Source organism: Lampris incognitus, chromosome 11, assembly GCF_029633865.1.
Source record: "Lampris incognitus isolate fLamInc1 chromosome 11, fLamInc1.hap2, whole genome shotgun sequence".
NCBI lineage: Eukaryota > Metazoa > Chordata > Actinopteri > Lampriformes > Lampridae > Lampris > Lampris incognitus.
In genome coordinates, this window is record NC_079221.1 from 46,975,469 (window position 1) to 46,996,229 (window position 20,761).

Consider the following 20,761-nt stretch of genomic DNA (forward strand, 5'->3'; position numbering starts at 1 on the left):
GGGGGGGTGGAGGGGGATGCAAAGACTGAGAAAAGAAAGGAAGTCGGATGATTAGGGGGGAAAGTAATTTCTTCAAGGTAAAGGAGATGTGGTTATTAGCACAGGTTTCAATGATTCAGGCGATTGAGTTTCTTTCAGACGTAGATTAAAATTCACATGGTGGGCCGTGTGAGATGAGATGGCGATAGGGGGGGGGGGGATAGAATTCGCTTCTCATGGTCTTCCAAGAACTTGACTGATCTGGCTTACAACAAAGCCGTCACTGCTTCAATTGTTTCAGCCGTTATAATTCAAAGGGCTGCCCTTATACCGTCACTTCGCCATTTAATTGCTTTAATCTATGTGTGTGTGTGTGTGTGTGTGTGTGTGTGTGTGTGTGTGTGTGTGTGTGTGTGTGTGTGTGTGTGTGTGTGTGTGTGTACTATTGTAGCTGTATCAATCCATGGGACTAATTGTGCTGCTGGTTTGTTTAGCCGGCCTCCGTGTTAGCGGGCCTGTAAAGTGGGCAGAATGGATCCTTCAGACCGTGGCTGTAATAGGCTGATGGATGGTTCCCGCCCGCTGACGGGACGTTTCTAATGGGACCCATCCTTTTGTGGGGCCGAGAGAGGAAAGGGACAAGTGGAAGGGAAGAAATGAGGGGAGAAAGGAATGTTGTTTACAAGGAATGTTGTTTGTTGCCCCGCACCCAGCCCCTCCTTTTCACCCGCTGCCTGCCCATCTCCCTCCCTGTACAGGCTGTCGGGAAGGAGGAGAGGGCACAGAATACTGGGCTCACTCTGAAAAGTCAATACTTGAGACAAAGTAAGCACTTTGCATGTTCTGCATGGCTCTGTTTTCCTCACGGTGACGGTGACATTCCGGTCATATCCCTGAAAACCCAGGTGGGCAGGTTGGATGTCTGCTCCTTCAGGATCTTGCTATAAACTCGGGCTCGCGTGCACCATTATGCATTTCTGTAAATCTATCGGGCCTTTTCCACGGCTGTGCTGAGCCCGTCAGGACGGCACTGCCCGTCGGCGAGGAGCCGTGTGCAGGTTTAGCGTTTGTGTTTCCGTCAGCGGTGCTGCTGAAAGCAGGTCTAAGAAGTCCAACACAAACACTGCGGTAACTACAACAAATGATGTCAATGGCGTCTGTCTATGTAATGCGCATGTGAGGCTGGCACCAGCACCCCCTCCACTGACTGTGATACACATTCGGATATACTTGTTTTGTTTTCCCATTGGGAAAGAGACATGCCTGGTTGTTGGAATTTCAACACGTGCCCTAGGATCAGTGCAGGATTTAACGACGGCACCATAGCCTATCCACACCATATCGGAGACCCACCACAAGCCACTCTATGTGTCTTCGCTGATCCAAAGGGGAGAGAGCGGTGTGTCTTTCCCAGGGGACACATCTTTGGTCAAATCAGATGTGGCGTTACTGGATGTGAAGTGAATGTAAAGCCAATCGGTGGATATCGTCGTCATTAAGCCCTCCCATTGGCACGGTCCGGCCAGAGACGAGCAGGGAGTATAACCGCTCCACGCCAAACTGTTTGCTATTGGAAATACCACTGGAATAGTCCTTTTCATTGCTCAGGACGAACTAAGCTCTACTAACCACAAGGGTAGCCATGAGCATCAACCCAACACTTCAGACAACACTCAAGAAGAGGAAAGTTACCTGTCAGGCTTGACATTAACACCACGTGGGTAAAGATCACCTGTGGCAGGTAACGCTGTCACATTATTGGTAAACATAGCGAGTGATGAATCAAGTTTGGTCTGAAGTGAGCTGACAAGTCACCACTCCTACACGCCTTACGGATGTGACATTAAGAGCAGTGTAAGGACATAGAACATGACGTTATGAACAGTGCCAGGACACAAAACATGACGTTATGAACAGTGTCAGGACATAAAACATGACGTTATGAACAGTGTCAGGACATAAAACATGACGTTATGAACAGTGTCAGGACATAGAACATGGTGTTATGAACAGTGTCAGGACACAAAACATGACGTTATGAACAGTGTCAGGGCATACAAGAATATGACGTTATGAACAGTGGCAGAACATAGAACATGACATTATGAATAGTGTCAGGACACAGAACATGACGTTATGAACAGTATCAGGGCATAGAACATGACATTATGAACAATGCCAGGACATTATGAATAGTGGCAGGACACAGAACATGACGTTATGAACAGTATCAGGGCATAGAACATGACATTATGAACAATGCCAGGACATTATGAATAGTGGCAGGACAAAGAACATGACATTATGAACAGTGGCAGGACATAGAACATGATGTTATGAACAGTGCCAGGACATAGAACACGACGTTATGAACAGTGTCAGGACATAGAACATGACGCTATAAACAGTGCCAGGACATAGAACACGACGTTATGAACAGTATCATGACATAGAACATGGCGTTATGAACAGTGCCAGGACATAGAATATGACGTTATGAACAGTGTCAGGACATAGAACATGACATTATGAACAGTGGCAGGACATAGAACATGACGTCATAAACAGTGTCAGGGCATAGAACATGACGTTATGAATAGTGGCAGGACATAGAACCTGACATTATGAACAGTGTCAGGACACAGAACATGACGTTATGAACAGTATCAGGACATATACATGACGTTATGAACAATGCCAGGACATAGAACATGACATTATGAACAGTGTCAGGACATAGAACATGACGTTATGAACAGTGGCATTATATAGAATATGTTGTTATGAACAGTGTCATGACATAGACCATGACGTCATAAACAGTGTCAGGACATAGAACATGACATCATAAACAGTATCAGGACATAGAACATGACGTTATGAACAGTGTCAGGACATAGAACATGATGTCACAAACATTGTCAGGACATAGACATGATGTTTGTTTGTTCCCCCTCTTTTTCTCCCAAATTGTACTTGGCCAATTACCCTACTCTTCATATCCGGCTTTCCACTGCAGACACGGCCAGTTGTGTCTGTAGAGATGCCCGACCAAGCCCGAGGTTACATGGGGATCGAACCACTGATCCCCGTGTTGGTTGCCAACGGAATAGACCGCTATGCTACCCAGACGCCCAGAACATGATGTTATGAACAGTGTCAGGACATAGAACATGACGTTATGAACAATGTCAGAACATAGAACACGACGTTTTGAACCGTGTCAGGACATGGAACATTACGGTATGAACAAAGTCAGCACATGGAACATGACATTATGAACAGTGTCAGGACATGGAGCATGACGTTATGAACAGTGTCAGGACATGGAGCATGACGTTATGAACAGTGTCAGGACATAGAACATGACGTTATGAACAGTGTCAGGATATAGAACATGACATTATGAACAATGCCAGGACATAGAACATGACGTTATGAACAGTGTCAGGACATGGAACATGACGTTATGAACAGTGTCAGGACATGGAACATGACATTATGAACAGTGTCAGGACATAGAACATTACGTTATGAACAATGGCAGGACATAGAACGTGACGTTACGAACAGTGTCAGGATATAGAACGTGATGTTATGAACAGTGTCAGGACATGGAACTTGACGTTATGAACAGTGTCAGGACATGGAACATGACATTATGAACAGTGTCAGGACATAGAACATTACGTTATGAACAGTGTCAGGACATAGAACGTGACGTTACGAACAGTGTCAGGATATAGAACGTGATGTTATGAACAGTGTCAGGACATAGAACGTGACGTTATGAACAGTGTCAGGATATAGAACATGACATTATGAACAGTGTCAGGACATAGAACGTGACGTTATGAACAGTGTCAGGATATAGACCATGACATTATGAACAGTGTCAGGACATAGAACATGATGTTATGAACAGTGTCAGGACATGGAACATGACGTTATGAACAGTGTCAGGACATGGAACATGACGTTATGAACAGTGTCAGGACATGGAACATGACGTTATGAACAGTGTCAGGTCATGGAACTTGGCGTTATGAACAGTGTCAGGACATAGACCATGACATTATGAACAGTGTCAGGATATAGAACATGACATTATGAACAGTGTCAGGACATAGAACGTGACGTTATGAACAGTGTCAGTATATAGAACATGACATTATGAACAGTGTCAGGACATAGACCATGACATTATGAACAGTGTCAGGATATAGAACATGACATTATGAACAGTGTCAGGACATAGACCATGACATTATGAACAGTGTCAGGATATAGAACATGACATTATGAACAGTGTCAGGACATAGAACATGACATTATGAACAGTGTCAGTATATAGAACATGACATTATGAACAAAGTCAGCACATGGAACATGACGTTATGAACAGTGTCAGTATATAGAACATGACATTGTGAACAAAGTCAGCACATGGAACATGATGTGCACATCAGTAGCTTCTGTTTTAGGATCAGCTGAGTGTGAGGCGGTTTCTACTGGCTGTACACGAGTGACGGCAGCTGCTCCCTCACACCGACACTTCATGTGCTGACACACACCAGGGGACACATCAAATCTGAACTGATATTGGAAATGTGGAAAACTGACACATGAGGACAGATTAAACAGATTCTTTCAGGTGTCTTTCACACATTAGACGAAGAGGCCAAGTCGAGGCGGGTTTAGTCTGTTTTCTTCCTCTGCAGTTTCACACGGTTGGCGGTGGTATGCAGCTAGGATTAGTGCTCACCTGTGCAGCAGCGTGCACATTTTTAATGTTTCCTGCAAGACGCGGCGTAATAGCACAAACACGGAAAGGTGTTGGGTATTAAACCCACTGCTCTGGACTCATCAGGTGAGTGACATCACTACGTTGTCCTGCAAGACGCAAAAGGCTCGTGTGACTGTGAGGTAAGAACAGAAAACCATTAAAATGAGAGAGTTGTGAGAGCCTGGACTCTGATCGTTAGTACAGCTGTTATGGGTATGATGCCTCGTTTTAGCCTCATCGTAATCATTTAACATCTGCACTCTGATGAGGTGTGCAGTCCCCCACATTTCTGCTATCAGTCACGATTTGAAATATCCTCTAGTGTCAGGGATAAGCTAGGCAGAAACAACACACACGCACACACACGCACACACACAGTAACATGCTTTAGTCTCTTCCTCTTGTTTGTTCCGTATATAAACTCGTTATCAGTCTTATATTTTGGGTTCTGGCTAGTGGACATTCTGAGTGGCTACTAACTTTAAAATCTTGTAGACATACTGGCCGGTAAGTCAACAAGTTAATTTCAAGACCTGGTTGCTATGCATTAAATTAAAGAGAAATAGAACTTATTTCTTACTTTAATTTATTTATAAGTACAACAAATATTAATCAGCGGTCTATTCCATTACCTGCCAAGCTGGAGGTAACACGCGGATTCGATCCTGTGATCCCCGTGTTACTTCCGGCTTGGTCGGGCGTCCCTACAGACACAATTGGCCGTGTCCGCGGGTGGGAAGCCGAATGTGGGGGAATAGTGTGATCCTCCCACGTGCTACGTCCCCCTGGCGAAACTCCTCCCTGTCAGGTGAAAAGAAGCGACTGGCGACTCCACGTGTATCGGAGGAGGCATGTGGTAGTGTGCAGCCCACCCCGGATCGGCAGAGGGGGTGGAGCAGCATCAGGGAGGAAAAAGGGGGGGGGACAACTCTATATTCTGTCAAGATAAATGCCTATTTGAGATATTAATACTGTAGCGAATTCGGGGGACAACGCAACCACAGGAAGTGCCGCGGCCGGGAATCGAACCCGTATCGCCCGCACCGCAGGAGACATCGCTAACCGCTAGACTAAAGGGTCAGACCCGCCAGCCAGCGGCCAACGTGTCTTCTTATCCATGCGCGTTACAATACATTACATGATTAGTGTCCCTGATAATAAACGAACTGACACCAAAATTAGCATCTTAACAACTGTAATACTATTTTTCAAACAACTTAAAATGGCCGCCGTCCAACGTCTGTAAACACTGCAGCGCCTCGGCGGTGGCCACGGTAACGACGTCTGTAGCCAGACGTGTTGGCAACAATCAACATGGCGGACGCTAGTGTGCTTCTAGGGCAGAGCAGCGAACGGAGGAAATGACGCGGCCAACACACGTCATAAATAGTGACATGACGCGCACGATGACGCGCCCATTACGTGCGGTCATTTTGACCGCTCGCGGTCGCGTAGGTAGACCAACACTTTTGTGCAACTGATGTAAAACTCACTTTAATGCAAATCTATGCAAAATTTTAGGAACATTCAGGGAGCGGCACGTCTGTACCTCTTTTTTATTTTTCCACAAAGTGACTCAACTTTGACAAGCCAAAAACGGTCAAAATGGCGGCCTTGGTCGCTAATCCACAAGGTCTGTGCACGTGCCAGCGTTAGCCAGCTGGCTAACTTTCCACCGCAGTCCCTCGGCGAGAACTCTTGAAACCTTGAGGCAATAATTTATGCCTTCAGAAAGCGAAACCCCTTTCTGAAAACAGAAGGCTCCCACAACAGCCACGACATGTTTATGTTTATCTAGAAATGTTCGGAATAGGATCGCAACCCCATTTGATTTGGAAGAACTTGTTTTGCAGTCGAGGCGGCGCATCCCCGCCGCAGACCTGCGCCTTGCCAGAGCGGGGATGCAGTGCAGCTCCTGTGCTGCAGCCTGCAGCTCCAGAAAGATGCGGCTGCAGCTCCAGAAAGATGCGGCTGCAGCACAGGACAATGCATTCCTGCAGCTCCTGTGCTGCAGCCGCATCTTTCTGGAGCTGCAGCCTGCAGCACAGGAGCTGCAGGCTGCAGCTCCAGAAAGATGCGGCTGCAGCTCCAGAAACATGCGGCTGCAGAAAGATGCGGCTGCAGCACAGGACAATGCATTCCTGCAACTGCAAAGACTCAGCAACGCGTTCTGGGTACCGAGCAGTCGCCGAGGTTTTCATCTGTACAATCTGTGCGGCAACGTCTTCATGTGCAGGCTAGAGAAAAAGAAAAGAAAGGCTAACCGGTCCTTTAAAGCGCCGAGGAATTATTTCAAATGCTCCGTAAATTAAGTATGGATTAGTAAGGGGCGAGCTAAGCAGAGCTGGGCGACGGACACGTGACAAGGGTAAACGTGATGGGGAGATGGAGCAACAGGAGCAGCAAAGCAGAGAGGGAGAGTTGCGTCTCAAAGCCTTCTCCTCCATAAATACACACCTCTCCATTCGCTTTCCGAGGCGCCGCTTGACGTGGGAGAATATTAATTTTCACTGCCGAGCGGAGCAAGGAAACAATTACTTTGTCCTTGTGTGTAGGGGGGTTGTTTCAGCATGTCTTGGCCAAGCATGTGTGTGTGTGTGTGTGTGTGTGTGTGTTCATCCGTAGCTATATGTACCTGAGCTGAGCTGAACGGTGCAAAGAGATGGAAGAATGAAGCAGTAATTGATGACTGTTGGTTTGAGCTACCCTTCCAAACACAGCATATATTTATTCAGGGGGAGAGATGGAGGGACTGACACAGGGAGGAAGACGGAAGTAATGGAGAGAGCCCACAAAACAACGAGGAAAGGAAGTGAGGATTCAAATCAGCTCCACGGAATGTCATGGGCTTCTTCCGCCGTGTAGTGTTTTGACCAATTTACATATGGAAGTGCTGACCTTCGTTTTCATATATACTTATATATTTTCATATAATGCAAGGGAAGTATACTGGCATAATAATCAGGGGCGGATCTACAGGGTGGCAAAGGGGTGGCAGCTGCCACCTCTGGGACACGGTCTTGCTACCCCTGTTGCCACCCCATTTATAAATCAGATAATATGTTTTTAAAGTATATTTTATGTACATGCATGGTGAAGGTCAATGAGACCCTAACCAAACTCATCTCAAACAGAAGTCGCCGATTTAGAATCCCCCCTCCCCCCCCCCACAGGCGCGGATCTACAGGGTGGCAGCTGCCACCTCTGGGACACAGTCTTGCCACCCCTTTGCCACCCCAGGAAAAAATCTCTAGATCCACCACTGATAATAATGTTCTCAAAGCTGTTGGCTTTACTCGTTTATTAAACCTGAGCTTTATGTGCTGAAAATAAAATGACAACTGTTGACATTAAGAAAGGAGATTATCAACAGCAAAAGTCCCAACGTGTAGGTGATATTCACACTCAGACAGACACGTCTGCAGTTTTTTGGTTTGACACATGAGAAGGAATTGATCTCCAATTGATCCTAAGCCTCGCCGCTCTGCACCAATATCCCTAGAACCAAACACAAGATCGAACACAGCCCTATTCTGCATCTTCTCTTCATGGCAATAACTCTTTCTGTTTGTTTGTTTCTGTGTAACCCAGCGACTAAGGATGCACAAGCCAGTGCATTCTAAGTGCCGGTCCCAAAGCCGGATAAATGGGAAGGGTTGTATCAGGAAGGGCATCTGACATAAAAACTTTGCTAAATCAATTATGCAGATTATAAATTAAATTTCTATAGCGGGTCAGTCGAGGTCAGGGTTACCAACGACTGCCACCAGTACTATTGTCCAGCAAAGTGCCGATGGAAACTATGATACTGTTGGGCGAAGGAGAAGGAGAGGGGGAAGGCATGTCCAGAGGCAGCGGGAGAGGAGGAAGGGTAGGGGTGTGGAGGTGAGATTCGGAACTTTGAATGTTGGCAGTATGACTGGTAAGGGAGAGAACTGGCTAATATGATGGAGACAAGAAAAGTAGGTAAGAACCAGGTGGAAGGACAGTAAGGCCAGGAGCATCGGAGATGGGTTCAAACTCTTCTACCAAGGTGTGAATGGTAGGAGAAATGCAGTAGGGGTAATTCTGAAGGGAGAGTATGTCAAGAGTGTGCTGGAGGGGAAGAGAGCATCGTACAGAGTGATGAGTATGAAGCTGGAAATTGAAGGTGTATCGATGAATGTTATCAGCGTATAGGCCCCACAAGTTGGGTGTGAAATGGAAGCGAAAGAAGATTTCTGGAGTGAGTTGGATGGAGTGGTGGAGAGTGTACCATAGGGGGAGAGAGTGGTGATTGGGGTGGACTTCAATGGACATGTTGGTGAAGGGAACAGAGGTGATGAAGAGATGATGGGCAGGTACGGTGTAAAGGAGAGGGATGTGGGAGAACAGATGGTGGTGGATTTTGCAAAAAAGATGGAAATTGTTGTGGTAAATACATATTTAAAGAAGAGGGAGGAACCCAGGGTGATGTAAACAAGTGGAGGAATGTGCACACAGGAGGACTGTATCTTATGAAGGAGGCACAATCTTAAAAAGGGATTGGAGGCTGCAGGGTGGTGACAGGGGAGAACGTAGCTAGGCAGGATCAGGTGGTGGTATGTAGGATGACTTTGGAGATGAAGAAGAGGAAGAGAGTGAAGGCAGAGCCAAGGATCAAATGGTGGACGTTGAAGAAGGAAGACTGTTGTGTTGAATTCAGGGAGGAATTAAAACAGGTACCAGGTGGTAATGAAGAGTTGCCGGATGACTTGGCAACCACTGCAGAAATAGTGAGGGAGACAGCTAGGAAGGGTACCTGGTATGACATCTGAACAGAGGAAGGAAGACAAGGAGACTTGGTGGTGGAATGAGGAAGTACATGAAAGTAAACAGAGGACGAGGTTAGCGAAGATGACGTGGGACACTCAGACATGAAGAAAGTAGACAGGAGTATAAGGAGATGTTGCTGAAGGTGAGGTGAGAGATGGCGAACGCAAAGGAAAAGGTGTATGGTGAGTTGTATGAGAGGTTGGACACTAAGGAAGGAGAAAAAAGGACTCGTGCCAATTGGCTAGACAGAGGGCCCGAGCTGGGAACAGGGTGCAGCAGGTTAGAGCGATGAAGGATTGAAATAGAAATATACTGACAAGCGAGGGGAGTGTGTTGAGAATGCGGAAGGAGCATTTTGAGGGGCTGATGAATGAGAGAGAGAGAGAAGGTTGGATGATGCGGAGATAGCGACTCTGGAAGTGTGGTGGATTAGCAAGGAGGAAGTGAGGGCAGCTATGAAGAGGATGGAGAGTGGAAAGGCAGTTGGTCCAGATGACATACAGTAGCAATCAAAATTATTCAACCCCCACTGCTAATTAGGTTTACTGGCAACATTTACAAACCGTCAGCAATAAACAAATCAAACAAGAACGATTTAAAAGCTCAACACAACTAATATGACATGTGGTTTCTCCAAATTCCACACAAAATGCCCCTTTTAATGACTACTGCAGTCTCAAAATTATTCAACCCCTTCATGACAAGCGTCTTTAGTGCTTAGTAGAGCACCCTTTTGCTGTTATGACCTACTGCAAATATGATGCATAGCCAGACACCAGCTTCTGGCAGTGTTCCTGGGGAATCTTAATCCATTCCTCATGGGCAATGGCATCCAGTTCACTAATATTCTTGGGTTTGCGTGCTGCAACCGCCTTCTTCAAATACCACCAGAGATTTTCTATGGGGTTCAAGTCAGGCAACTGTGACGGCCACTCTAGAATCTTTCAGGAATTCTTCTGAAACCAAGCCTTGGTGGACGTTGAGGTATGCTTGGGATCATTGTCCTGTTGGAAGGTCCAATGACCCCCAAGCTTCAGTTTCCTCACATACGGCATGATATTTTCTCCTAGGATTTCCTGATACTTGATTGAATCCATCTTGCCCTCCACACGCTGCAGGTTTCCAGTTCTAGAGGAAGCAGAGCAGCCCCAGAGCATCACCGAGCCACCGCCATGCTTCGCTGTAGGCAGGGTGTTCTTTTCAGCGTATGCTTCATTCTTCCTCCTCCAGACATTCTGCTGATCCATAGGCCTGAAAAGTTCCAGTTTTGTTTCATCGCTCCACAGAACAGAATCCCAAAACCTCTTTGGCTTATTTATATGGTTTTGAGCATATTGGAGCCGACTTTTCTTATGCTTTTGGGTCAGTAGTGGTGTATGACTTGGAGTTCAGGCATGGAGCCATTTAGTGTTTGGTATACACCTTACTGTGCAAACTGCAACCTCAGTGCCTGCTGCCACCAAGTCCTGTTGCAGGTCTTTTGCAGTCACTCGAGGGTTTTTGACCACCTGCCTCCTCAGGAATCTGGTGGCAGCCGTTGATAGCTTCCTCTTTCTGTCACATCCAGGTAGTATAGCCACTGTTCTTTTAACTTTGAACTTGCGAACTATCCTTCCAACTGTATCTCTAAGAACAGTCAGTGCCTTTGCTATATTTTTGTATCCTTTTCCTTGTTTGTGCAAGCCAAAGATCTCTTCTCTTAACTTTTTGGACAATTCTCTTGACTTAGCCATGTTTCCAACATGCAATCAAACGTCAGTGTCAACAAACCCCAAGTCAGTCCAGGTATTTGATGTGTTCTATCTCAAGCAAACCGGATGCAACTAATGAAGCCCTTGAGTAGTTGCATCAGGTGTGCTTGAGACAACACCTGATTTGCAAGTGTGTGCTCTTATGAGGGATTCTATTCAGGGGGTTGAATAAGTTTGAGACTGCAGTAGTCATTAAAAGTAATATTTTGTGTTGAATTTGGATAAAACCCTTGTAATAATAATTTTATTGAACTATTTAAACTGTTATTGTGTAATTTGCTGATTGCAAACAGCTGAAAAAATTTACATTTTGCCAATAAACCTAAAATGCAATGGGGGTTGAATCATTTTGCTTGCAACTGTTCCTGTGGAGGCATAGAGATGTTTAGGAGAGATGACAGTGGATTTTTTTAACTAGATTGTTTAACACAATCTGGAAAGTGGGAGGATGCCTGAGGAGTGGAGAAGAAGCATACTGGTACCGATTTTCAAGAATAAGGGTGATGTGCAGAACTGTAGTAACTACAGAGGTATAAAGTTGATCAGCCACAGCATGAAGATGTGGGAAATAGTAGGTGAAGCCAGGTTAAGAGGAGAGGTGATGATCAGCAAGCAGCAGTATGGTTTTATGCCATGAAAGAGCACCACAGAGGTGATGTTTGCTTTGAGAATGTTGATTGAGAAGTATAGAGAGGGCCAGAAGGAGTTACATTGTGTCTTTGTAGATTTAGAGAAAGCATATGACAGGGTGCCGCTAGAGGAGGTGTGGTATCTAATGAGGATGTCGGGAGTTGCAGAGAAGTATGTAGGAGTGGTGCAGGATATGTATGAGGGAAATGTGACAATGGTGAGGTGTGCAGTTAGAATGACAGATGGGTTCAAGGTGGAGGTGGGATTACATCAAGGATCGGCTCTGAGCCCTTTCTTGTTTGCAGTGGTGATGGACAGGTTGACGGACGAGATCAGAAAGGAGTCTCCGTGGACTATGATGTTTGCAGATGACATGATGTGTAGCAAGAGTAAGGTGCAGGTTGAGGACAGTCTGAAGAGGTGGAGGTATGCACTGGAGAGAAGAGGAATGAAAGTCGGTAGGAGCAAGATGGAATACATTTGCGTGAACGAGAGGAAGGACGGCTTTCTTTTAATTGTCTCGTGGAGTTAGAAATCGGGAAACTATTTGGGTTATTAAAGTCGGTGCCCCATGGCAAGAATGTGAAACTGGAAAGTTAAGTCAGACCTTACTGTCCTGTTATCACTGAGTCTACCAAAAACATGGATACACCATCCCGCCCCGAGTTATTTTCAAGCCAGGTATAGTCAGGACTGAAGTGACATAGGGTCTATGCAATTTATAAGATAAATAGGGAAGAAAATGTCAAAGTAGATCAGCGTAACTGAGATTGCCACTTGTTAGACGAGCCAATTGCATTTACCAAAAATGACAAGTTAAGATTGCTGCGACATATCAAAACCAAACTACACAAACAGTTTATGTTCACCACCTGCATCCTTATCTGTGCACTTACATTTGGCTGTCTGAGACCAGTGTAAACCACCAAGTACAAACCCTTCTGGTTATCTGCACAGTGATGTGGCTGGGAAAGTTATGAGATCAAGGTTTAAATCTGTCTCTGGGAGGTGCTAGGTAGTTTGTCTTTACCGATGCATAATATAGATATATGCAGGAGCTGCTAATGGCATGGTATTCTGCATTGAAAAAGTCAGGCAGCTGGACAGCTGAGTGATCTTATTGTTTCATTTCCCATCCACCCAACAACTTGGCTTGACTATGCAGTCTTCGGGGAACTCTGTAGGGATCGATAACTAGATAAGTAGTGAATTATGACTACAAAGGGCGTTCAAGAAAATTGCAGATGTTGGCAAACGTTCTTAGTATCTGATGTTATTCAACCCCTGGCCTTCCAAGGTCTGGATTCGAGTAGAATGAAGCGTTCCACATGCCTCGAGCAAATTATGTAGTTTGCATGACTCATCGTCTGACCACAGCGGGCAGCAAAGTCATTCGTAGCTTTTTTAGAGCGTCTAAAGCAGAAGGTGGGGCAAGAAGCTGTCCGTTATAGAGAGGAGTGGGATTATAAACTGGAAGTCTTCATAATCGCAACGCAAGGACTCGTGCATACGTGGATAAAGGGGAACTCTCTTAAGAGAGTTTCTCCTCCAAGTTATCGACGGTGAGCTGTGAGCAGTCGACACGATGGCGGAAGTAGTTCTGTGGAAAATGAACGGAGAATATGCGGACCAAATGAGACCCTGCCCACGTTCAAACTGAAGCACGCATGGCCAAGTGCTGTAGAAAACGGGTGTAGATTCCAGAATGTCAACTTCTGACACTTCCAAAAATTGTTGGACGTAGACACCTCCCCCCCCACCACCACCAATTCGTATGTTGGAATGGAGCTATCTGATGTTCCAAACAGCCTTCATTTGCATCGAGCAGCCCCTCCAGATATTATTAAAGAAATCGCCAAAGACTGCATTTTTTCGCTTACGTAACAGCTCAAATTCGGTCTTTCCTGTCCATGTCTGACACAGAGACTCTAGTACATATTTGCTTCATCCAGCCACAGGCCAGTGCTAAAAGTCTTCAGATGGTTCAGAATGCTGCAGCTAGACTCCTAACTACATCTAGGAAATTTGACCGTATTACAGCAAGTCTCGCCTCCCTTCATCGGCTCCCTATCCATGTTAGATCAGACTTCTGGATGCTTCTGCTGACGTATAAAACCCTACACGGGCTTGTCCCCATCTCACCCGTCTGATCTCCTTAAACCGTACAGTCCATCTCCAGCTCTTCACTCTCACAACACCGGGCTCCTGTGTGACCCAGAGGTCAGAAGAAGTCAGCTGGTGGCAGCAGGGCCTTTTCCTGCAGGGCCCCGGTCTTGTGGGATAACCTGCCTGCTGCTGCCAGACAATCAGAGTCTGCTGAGTCCTTTAGACCCAGACTTAACACTCATCTTTTTGCCTTTGCCTACAATAACTTGTCTTTAAGTTGAGTGCTTCACAACCTGGACTGCCTGGTGGGTCGGTTTCTGTCTCAATGAATTTACCAAGCACTGTTCTGCTGATGAGATTATAGATTATAGATTATTGACTGTTGCAAACTGTTCTCTCTTCTCTCACATGTCTTCTCTCTCTCTCTGGATGACGTCTCCTCCTTTCTCGTCTCCTGTGTGTGTGAACGGCGTGGTGTGAGTCTCCCCTGTGTGCATGTGCAGTCTGTCCTCCTCCCAGGTCTCCACGGTGACGGTGGTCACGCGGCTCGGGTCCTGGGCTGTTCCGGTGGCATCTGGACACTGCTTGGCATCCTGCGCATCACATTCTTCATATAACTTATAATTCCGTTATAATTGTGTTATCCTCTTTCGGCGTTGTATTGTGTAAATTGTGTAACCACAGCATCACTGCACGTTGTGCGTCTTGGGAGGGAGATCCTCCTCTGTTGCTCTCCCGGAGCTTTCTTCCCATTTTTCTCCCGGTGAAATGTTTTTTTAGGGAGTTGTTCCTTATCTGATGTGTGGGTCGAAGGACGGGATGTTGTGTTGCTGTAAAGCCCCCCGAGGCACATTTGTAACAATGCTTAAGCAAACACAATTAACTTGACTATTGCTACGTGTTATTTGCTGCAGCGTAATCAGCGGATTCTGTGCCCCCTTCATGTGACAGCGGCTGTCTTAACGTCCTCACGTCCTCATCCCTTCCTCTCCTCTGGTCTTGTTGCTCTCTCACACACACACAGACACAGACACACACACACATACACACACACACACACAGTAGATGGGCTACTTTAGAGACACACAGAGGACTCAAAGCGTACTTGTGTTTCTGATCGACATCATATTATTTTCAAGGGCTTTTATGTTGATGTATGACCGGAATGACAGACGAATAGATCAGAGGCTATTTTTTATTCTTATTTTTGGGTTTTTTTTTTTAGATCTATTCATAAAAATGTCGGGGCTGCGGCCTCGGATGCCCCGGCCTAATGATGCCCCGGCCTAATGATGCCCCGGCCTTATGATGCCCCGGCCTTATGATGCCTCTGATTTGCTGGTGTTTCAGACAACAACGAGACCTGCCCTGGTCCAGCCCAAGGAACCGGACCAGACTTCGTATTCTGCCTCCACTGGCCACACAGCTGTGTCTTTCCTGGCCATTGGTCCTTCCATCCCAACCCTTCTTCTCCCCGGCTCCCCAGTAGCAGAATGAACCACCCCCCCACCCCCGCTCCCCCCAGTTAGGGCAAAAGACACACTGTCCATCTTCTGCAGGGGAAATGTGTAAATTGGTGTGATTAAAACTAAACAGCAGGGGGCGTCCGGGTAGCCTAGCGGTCTATTCCGTTGCCTACCAACACGGGGATCGGCGGTTCGAATCCCGGTGTTACCCTCCGGCTTGCTCGGGCGTCCCTACAGACACAATTGGCCGTGTCTGCGGGTGGGAAGCCGGATGTGGGTGTGTGTCCTGGACGCTGCACTAGCGCCTCCTCTGGTCTGTCAGGGTGCCTGTTCGGGGGGGGGGGGACAGTGTGATCCTCCCATGTGCTACACCCCCCCTGGTGAAACCCCCTCACTGTCAGGTGAAAAGAAGCGGCTGGCGACTCCACATGTATGGGAGGAGGCATGCGGTAGTCTGCAGCCCTCCCCGGATCGGCAGAGGAGGCGGCGCAGCATAGATGTGCTGCTTCCCAGCATGCATCACCGTGCGTGTGCACGACAAGAGAAGACCTTGTGCGTTTGCGAGTAGCCGCGTGCTTTGTGGGTCGCGGAGTCAACGAATGGCCGAACAGAAACGCAAACGGGACTTTCTAGCATCTTCCACTCGCTCACTTCTAAGTGTGCAGTTGCCGGTGTGTGCTGTAGGGGGACGGCAGGTCACTGGGAGGCTCAAGTTTCCCACGGTGGCCATCCATAATGCTGGTCACCACTCAGGACCCTTATGCTAGATACATCTGGTTTGCACACACACACACACACACACACACACACACACACACACACACACACACACACACACACACACACAGGAGGAGGAGGAGGAGGAGGCGCTCTGTGAGCCAGGAGAAGTGGGCTAGCTAGCGGGTTCAGCTCAGCCACACTGAACTCTGCAGTTCTTTCGAAAGGCCTGAAGAGTCTGAGCCCCGCTTGTGTCTCAGGCTCATCCTGTTCAATCCTGAGGTGTCAAAACTGCTGCTGCTGCTCGACCCATCTGGTTTATTTTGAACTCAGGTGGGTTTGTTGTACGGTGTGAAGGCCCCCGTATCCGGAGACAGCAGATCAGAGCCCACTATTATTACAGCAAACAAGGCCCTTCGTCCTGTCGATTTGATGGGCTTGAGTCTAGCTCGGAACAAGACTTCCTGTTTGAATTTACTATTGATTTCCTGTCCCGCTCTCATCATCACATACCCACATCCGGGTGGGAAGCCGGATGTGGGTATGTGTCCTGGTCGCTGCACTAGCGCCTCCTCTGGTTGGTCGGGGCACCTGTTCTGGTTGGGGGGGGGGGATAGCGGGATCCTCCCACGTGTCTCTTTGTCATATTTTTTGCTCACCTATTGTATCCGGCCAATTACCCCATGCTCCACCCCCTCTACTAATCCGGGGAGGAAACTCCTCGCTGTCAGGTGAAAAGAAGCAGCCGGCGAGTCCACACGTATCGAAGGAGGCATGTGGTATTCCGCCGCCCTCCCCGGTTCGACAGAGGGGGAGGAGGAGCAGAGACCGGGACGGCTAGGAAGAGTGGGGTAATCGGCCGGACACAATTGGGGAGAAAAAAGGCCCCCCCTCCCCCCCCCCCCAAAAAAAAGAAAGAAACCCAACACGGACACACACTAGAAATGTCCACACGGGCGGAGAATGAGAGGTGGAGAGACTTTGCATAGGCTCCATTTCAGTAAATCTGGGAAGCGATCCATGGACAGGCGTTCAGTGTGTTTTTAGCGAGTGTTTCCTACGCACTAACTAAGTACCCTCAGCTGAAAGGACACAGCTCATATACGGTGGTGGTGGTGGTGGTGGTGGTGTAGCTAAAACGCAGCAGCACGAGGCCAGGGAATGTCTGCAGTAGAGGAGGACTCTCTCCTGAATCTCGGCCCGGCCCGGCCCCGGCGGCGGGGGGGGGGGGTATGGGCTCCCAGGAATGGGAACGGTGGAAGCAATTCCAGTTTCTCTCATTTCTGTTGTAGTTTAGGCTGGTCTCGCGCCCGTTTTCAGCAAAGGTTCCCCTTGCCTTCTTCCATGTATGAATTCATACCCCCCCCGCCCCCCCATCTTTAAGACTGTGCAGCCACAGCGTGCTCCATCCGTCTCCTACACGGCACTGCATGCACAATTCTGAATGAAACTTCCCAGAATAACGCCTAACCTGAACGGACCGGTACCACGATTTGGATTTGGATCACACTCATAATCACTTCTTTGATCTTGACAACACACACGTGTACCGTATATACCAGCGTTTGTAATAGCGTGATATCTGCTATTAGCACAGCTCTTTCACTTCAAATACCACACAGGCGTTGACACATATGGACACGGTCCTTCAAGATGTGTTTGTTTCTGCCGAGAGAAGACAGACAAAATGTGTCTCTTTGTCATATCTTTTGCTCACCTATTGTATCCGGCCAATTACCCCATGCTCCACCCCCTCTACTAATCCGGGGAGGGCTGCAGACTACCACGTGCCTCCTCCGATACACGTGGAGTCGACAGCCGCTTCTTTTCACCTGGCAGTGAGGAGTTTCACCGGGGCGACGTAGCGCGTGGGAGGATCACGCTATTACCCCCCAGCTCCCCCGAACAGGCGTCCTGGCAGACCATAGGAGGCGCTAGCGCAGCGACCAGGACACATACCCACATACGGCTTCCCACCCGTATTGCGTCTGTAGGGACGCCCGACCAAGCTGGAGGTAACACGGGGATTCGAACCATCGATCTCCGTGTTGGTTGGCAATGGAATATACGGCTACGCTACCCGGATGTCCCTCTTTGTGTCTTCTCTGACAGCAAAGTAAAGACACTGCCCTTGAACTTAAAGAGATCTTTGTCTCAGCATCTGTCCAAGTTGAACCACTATCTGCCATCGCAGCCACTGTTTTAAGGGGAAATGAAATACTATTCAGTGTTGTGCAGTTAGCATCAGCTAGCAGATGTCAACTTCTGTCCCCATTCACGCATGACAGCCTAGCTGATCTGCATAGGAGCTGGAGTCAAGTTACCGCTGCCTGTTTCCAGCAGGATTCATTACACCCGGATGTTGCTGGTACAAATAACCAAACTGGGTGCAAACTTTACCAGATTGTTATGTGTAACGTGCATGGATAAGTAGACACGCTGGCCGCTGGCTGGCGGGTCTGACCCTTTAGTCTAGCGGTTAGCGACGTCTCCTGCGGTGCGGGCGATACGGGTTCGCGTCCCGGCCGCGGCAGTTCCTGTGGTTGCGTTGTCCTCCCGAATTCACTACATTGGTGTCAGAAGTGGGATGGAGCGTCCGTAAGGCCATTGGAAGCTTATGCGCCCTGAGGCGTGAAGGAGCTGATATGCTTAAGCGCGGGGACGCGCTTCCTGAAGGAGGGGGGTAGTGTAACTTGCATGGATAAGTAGACACGCTGGCCGCTGGCTGACGGGTCTGACCCTTTAGTCTAGCGGTTAGCGACGCCTCCTGCGGTGCGGGCGATACGGGTTCGCTTCCCGGCCGCGGCAGTTCCTCTGGTTGCGTTGTCCCCTGAATTCGCTACATATGCACTAAAATGAGGAGTGAGAATGGTAGTTAGGTCTACCGTGAACAGGTCCTACCAGGTTTGTTTTTTGATTCTGTGGGAATCTGACTTAGGGATGGTTTTGAAAGCCCAAAATAAAATTATTAAGAGCAATTATGAGAATCTGGTTAATCAGACTCAGATTGTTATAACGGGAAAATAAAATACCATCCTTCTGCTTCATTTAATGGAAAGGGAGACCTTGCGGTTAAGAAAAACCAATCAGGTCAATCCAGGATGAGAAAAATATTTTTCAAGAAATACACTATCCTCTCAAAAACTAAAAACGATGCGAGGAAAACACAAGAGAGCTGAATCACTCATCTAAGTAACCGCTTCGGTGTCAACTGACTGCAGGTATCCCCACCCTCATAAACAATAGGGTGGCATAATGACTGAAACCAACGATCGGTTTCATATGCAAATATGGGCGTGACCATTAACTAGACTTGCCATGGCCATGGGTGCCGTTCACAGAGAATTTTGGAATGTTTGCAATCACAGAAATGTAAGATGGCGACAGATGTACTCTCTTAGCCGAGTCAGTTGAGGCTGGAGAGGTCACTTAGACCAGTGTTTCTCAACCGGGGGTCCGCGGACCCCTAGTGGTCCGTGGTGTAATTGCAAGGGGTCCGTGAAAATAAAATATCTTTAAAAAAAGATCCTATGACATTTATAGAAATAGGATTATTTTACTCAAATGTGACTGAGACCTTTATCTACCTAAACTATAAAGGGTAACAGGACTTTTTTCTCTAATTACATCTGTTTCACAAGTGTAATTTATTGTATTTTAATAAGAGATCTCGCTCCCGTTTGCATTGTTAAAAGTTACTGCATAAAAATTATGTTGTTACATATATCTGAAAGTTACTGAATACATATTCTGTTTTGTCACATATATCTGAAAGTTACTGAATACATATTCTGTGTTGTTACATATATCTGAAAGTTACTGAATACATATTCTGTGTTGTTACATATATCTGAAAGTTACTGAATACATATTCTGTTTTGTTACATATATCTGAAAGTTACTGAATACATATTCTGTTTCGTTACATATATATCTGAAAGTTACTGCATAAGAATTCTGTTGTGTTAACTATATCTAAGATACAACTGAAAGCTCTTATTTTTGCCCCAAAGAGTGAATAAATGCTACAATGCAATTTAAAATGCAGTTTCTACTGTTTCTATCAAATTGCAACCCCCCTCCCCCAAGATGAGGTGGAGGGGTCCTCAGGGTAGATCAAAAATACGCAGGGGGTCCAGGACCCCAAAAAGGTTGAGAACCACTGACTTGGACAAGTGAGGAAACGTTTCTCCCAACAAAGTTTGTGTCCAGATGAGCTGATTAAACTTCCTGCGTTTTCCTTGCCTGGGTTATTGAGCATGCATCAAGACATTTTTCCTTATTTCGGCGAGGAATGCCTTACACTTGTACGCGGTTATGAGCGTAAGAAGGCAGACTACAGGAGCCACGTGAGGTTCAGCCTCAGATGCGGACAGAGCGGGATGACACCTGAGGGCCTGCAAATGAACTCTTCGGTCAAGGGCCACCGAGCCAAACAGATCCCCCCAGAAGGCTCAGAGCCAGCTGTTGAACGAACGGGTGAGACAAACCAGTTTTACCATCAGCACTTTGAAACCCAAAGAGGAGCAGAT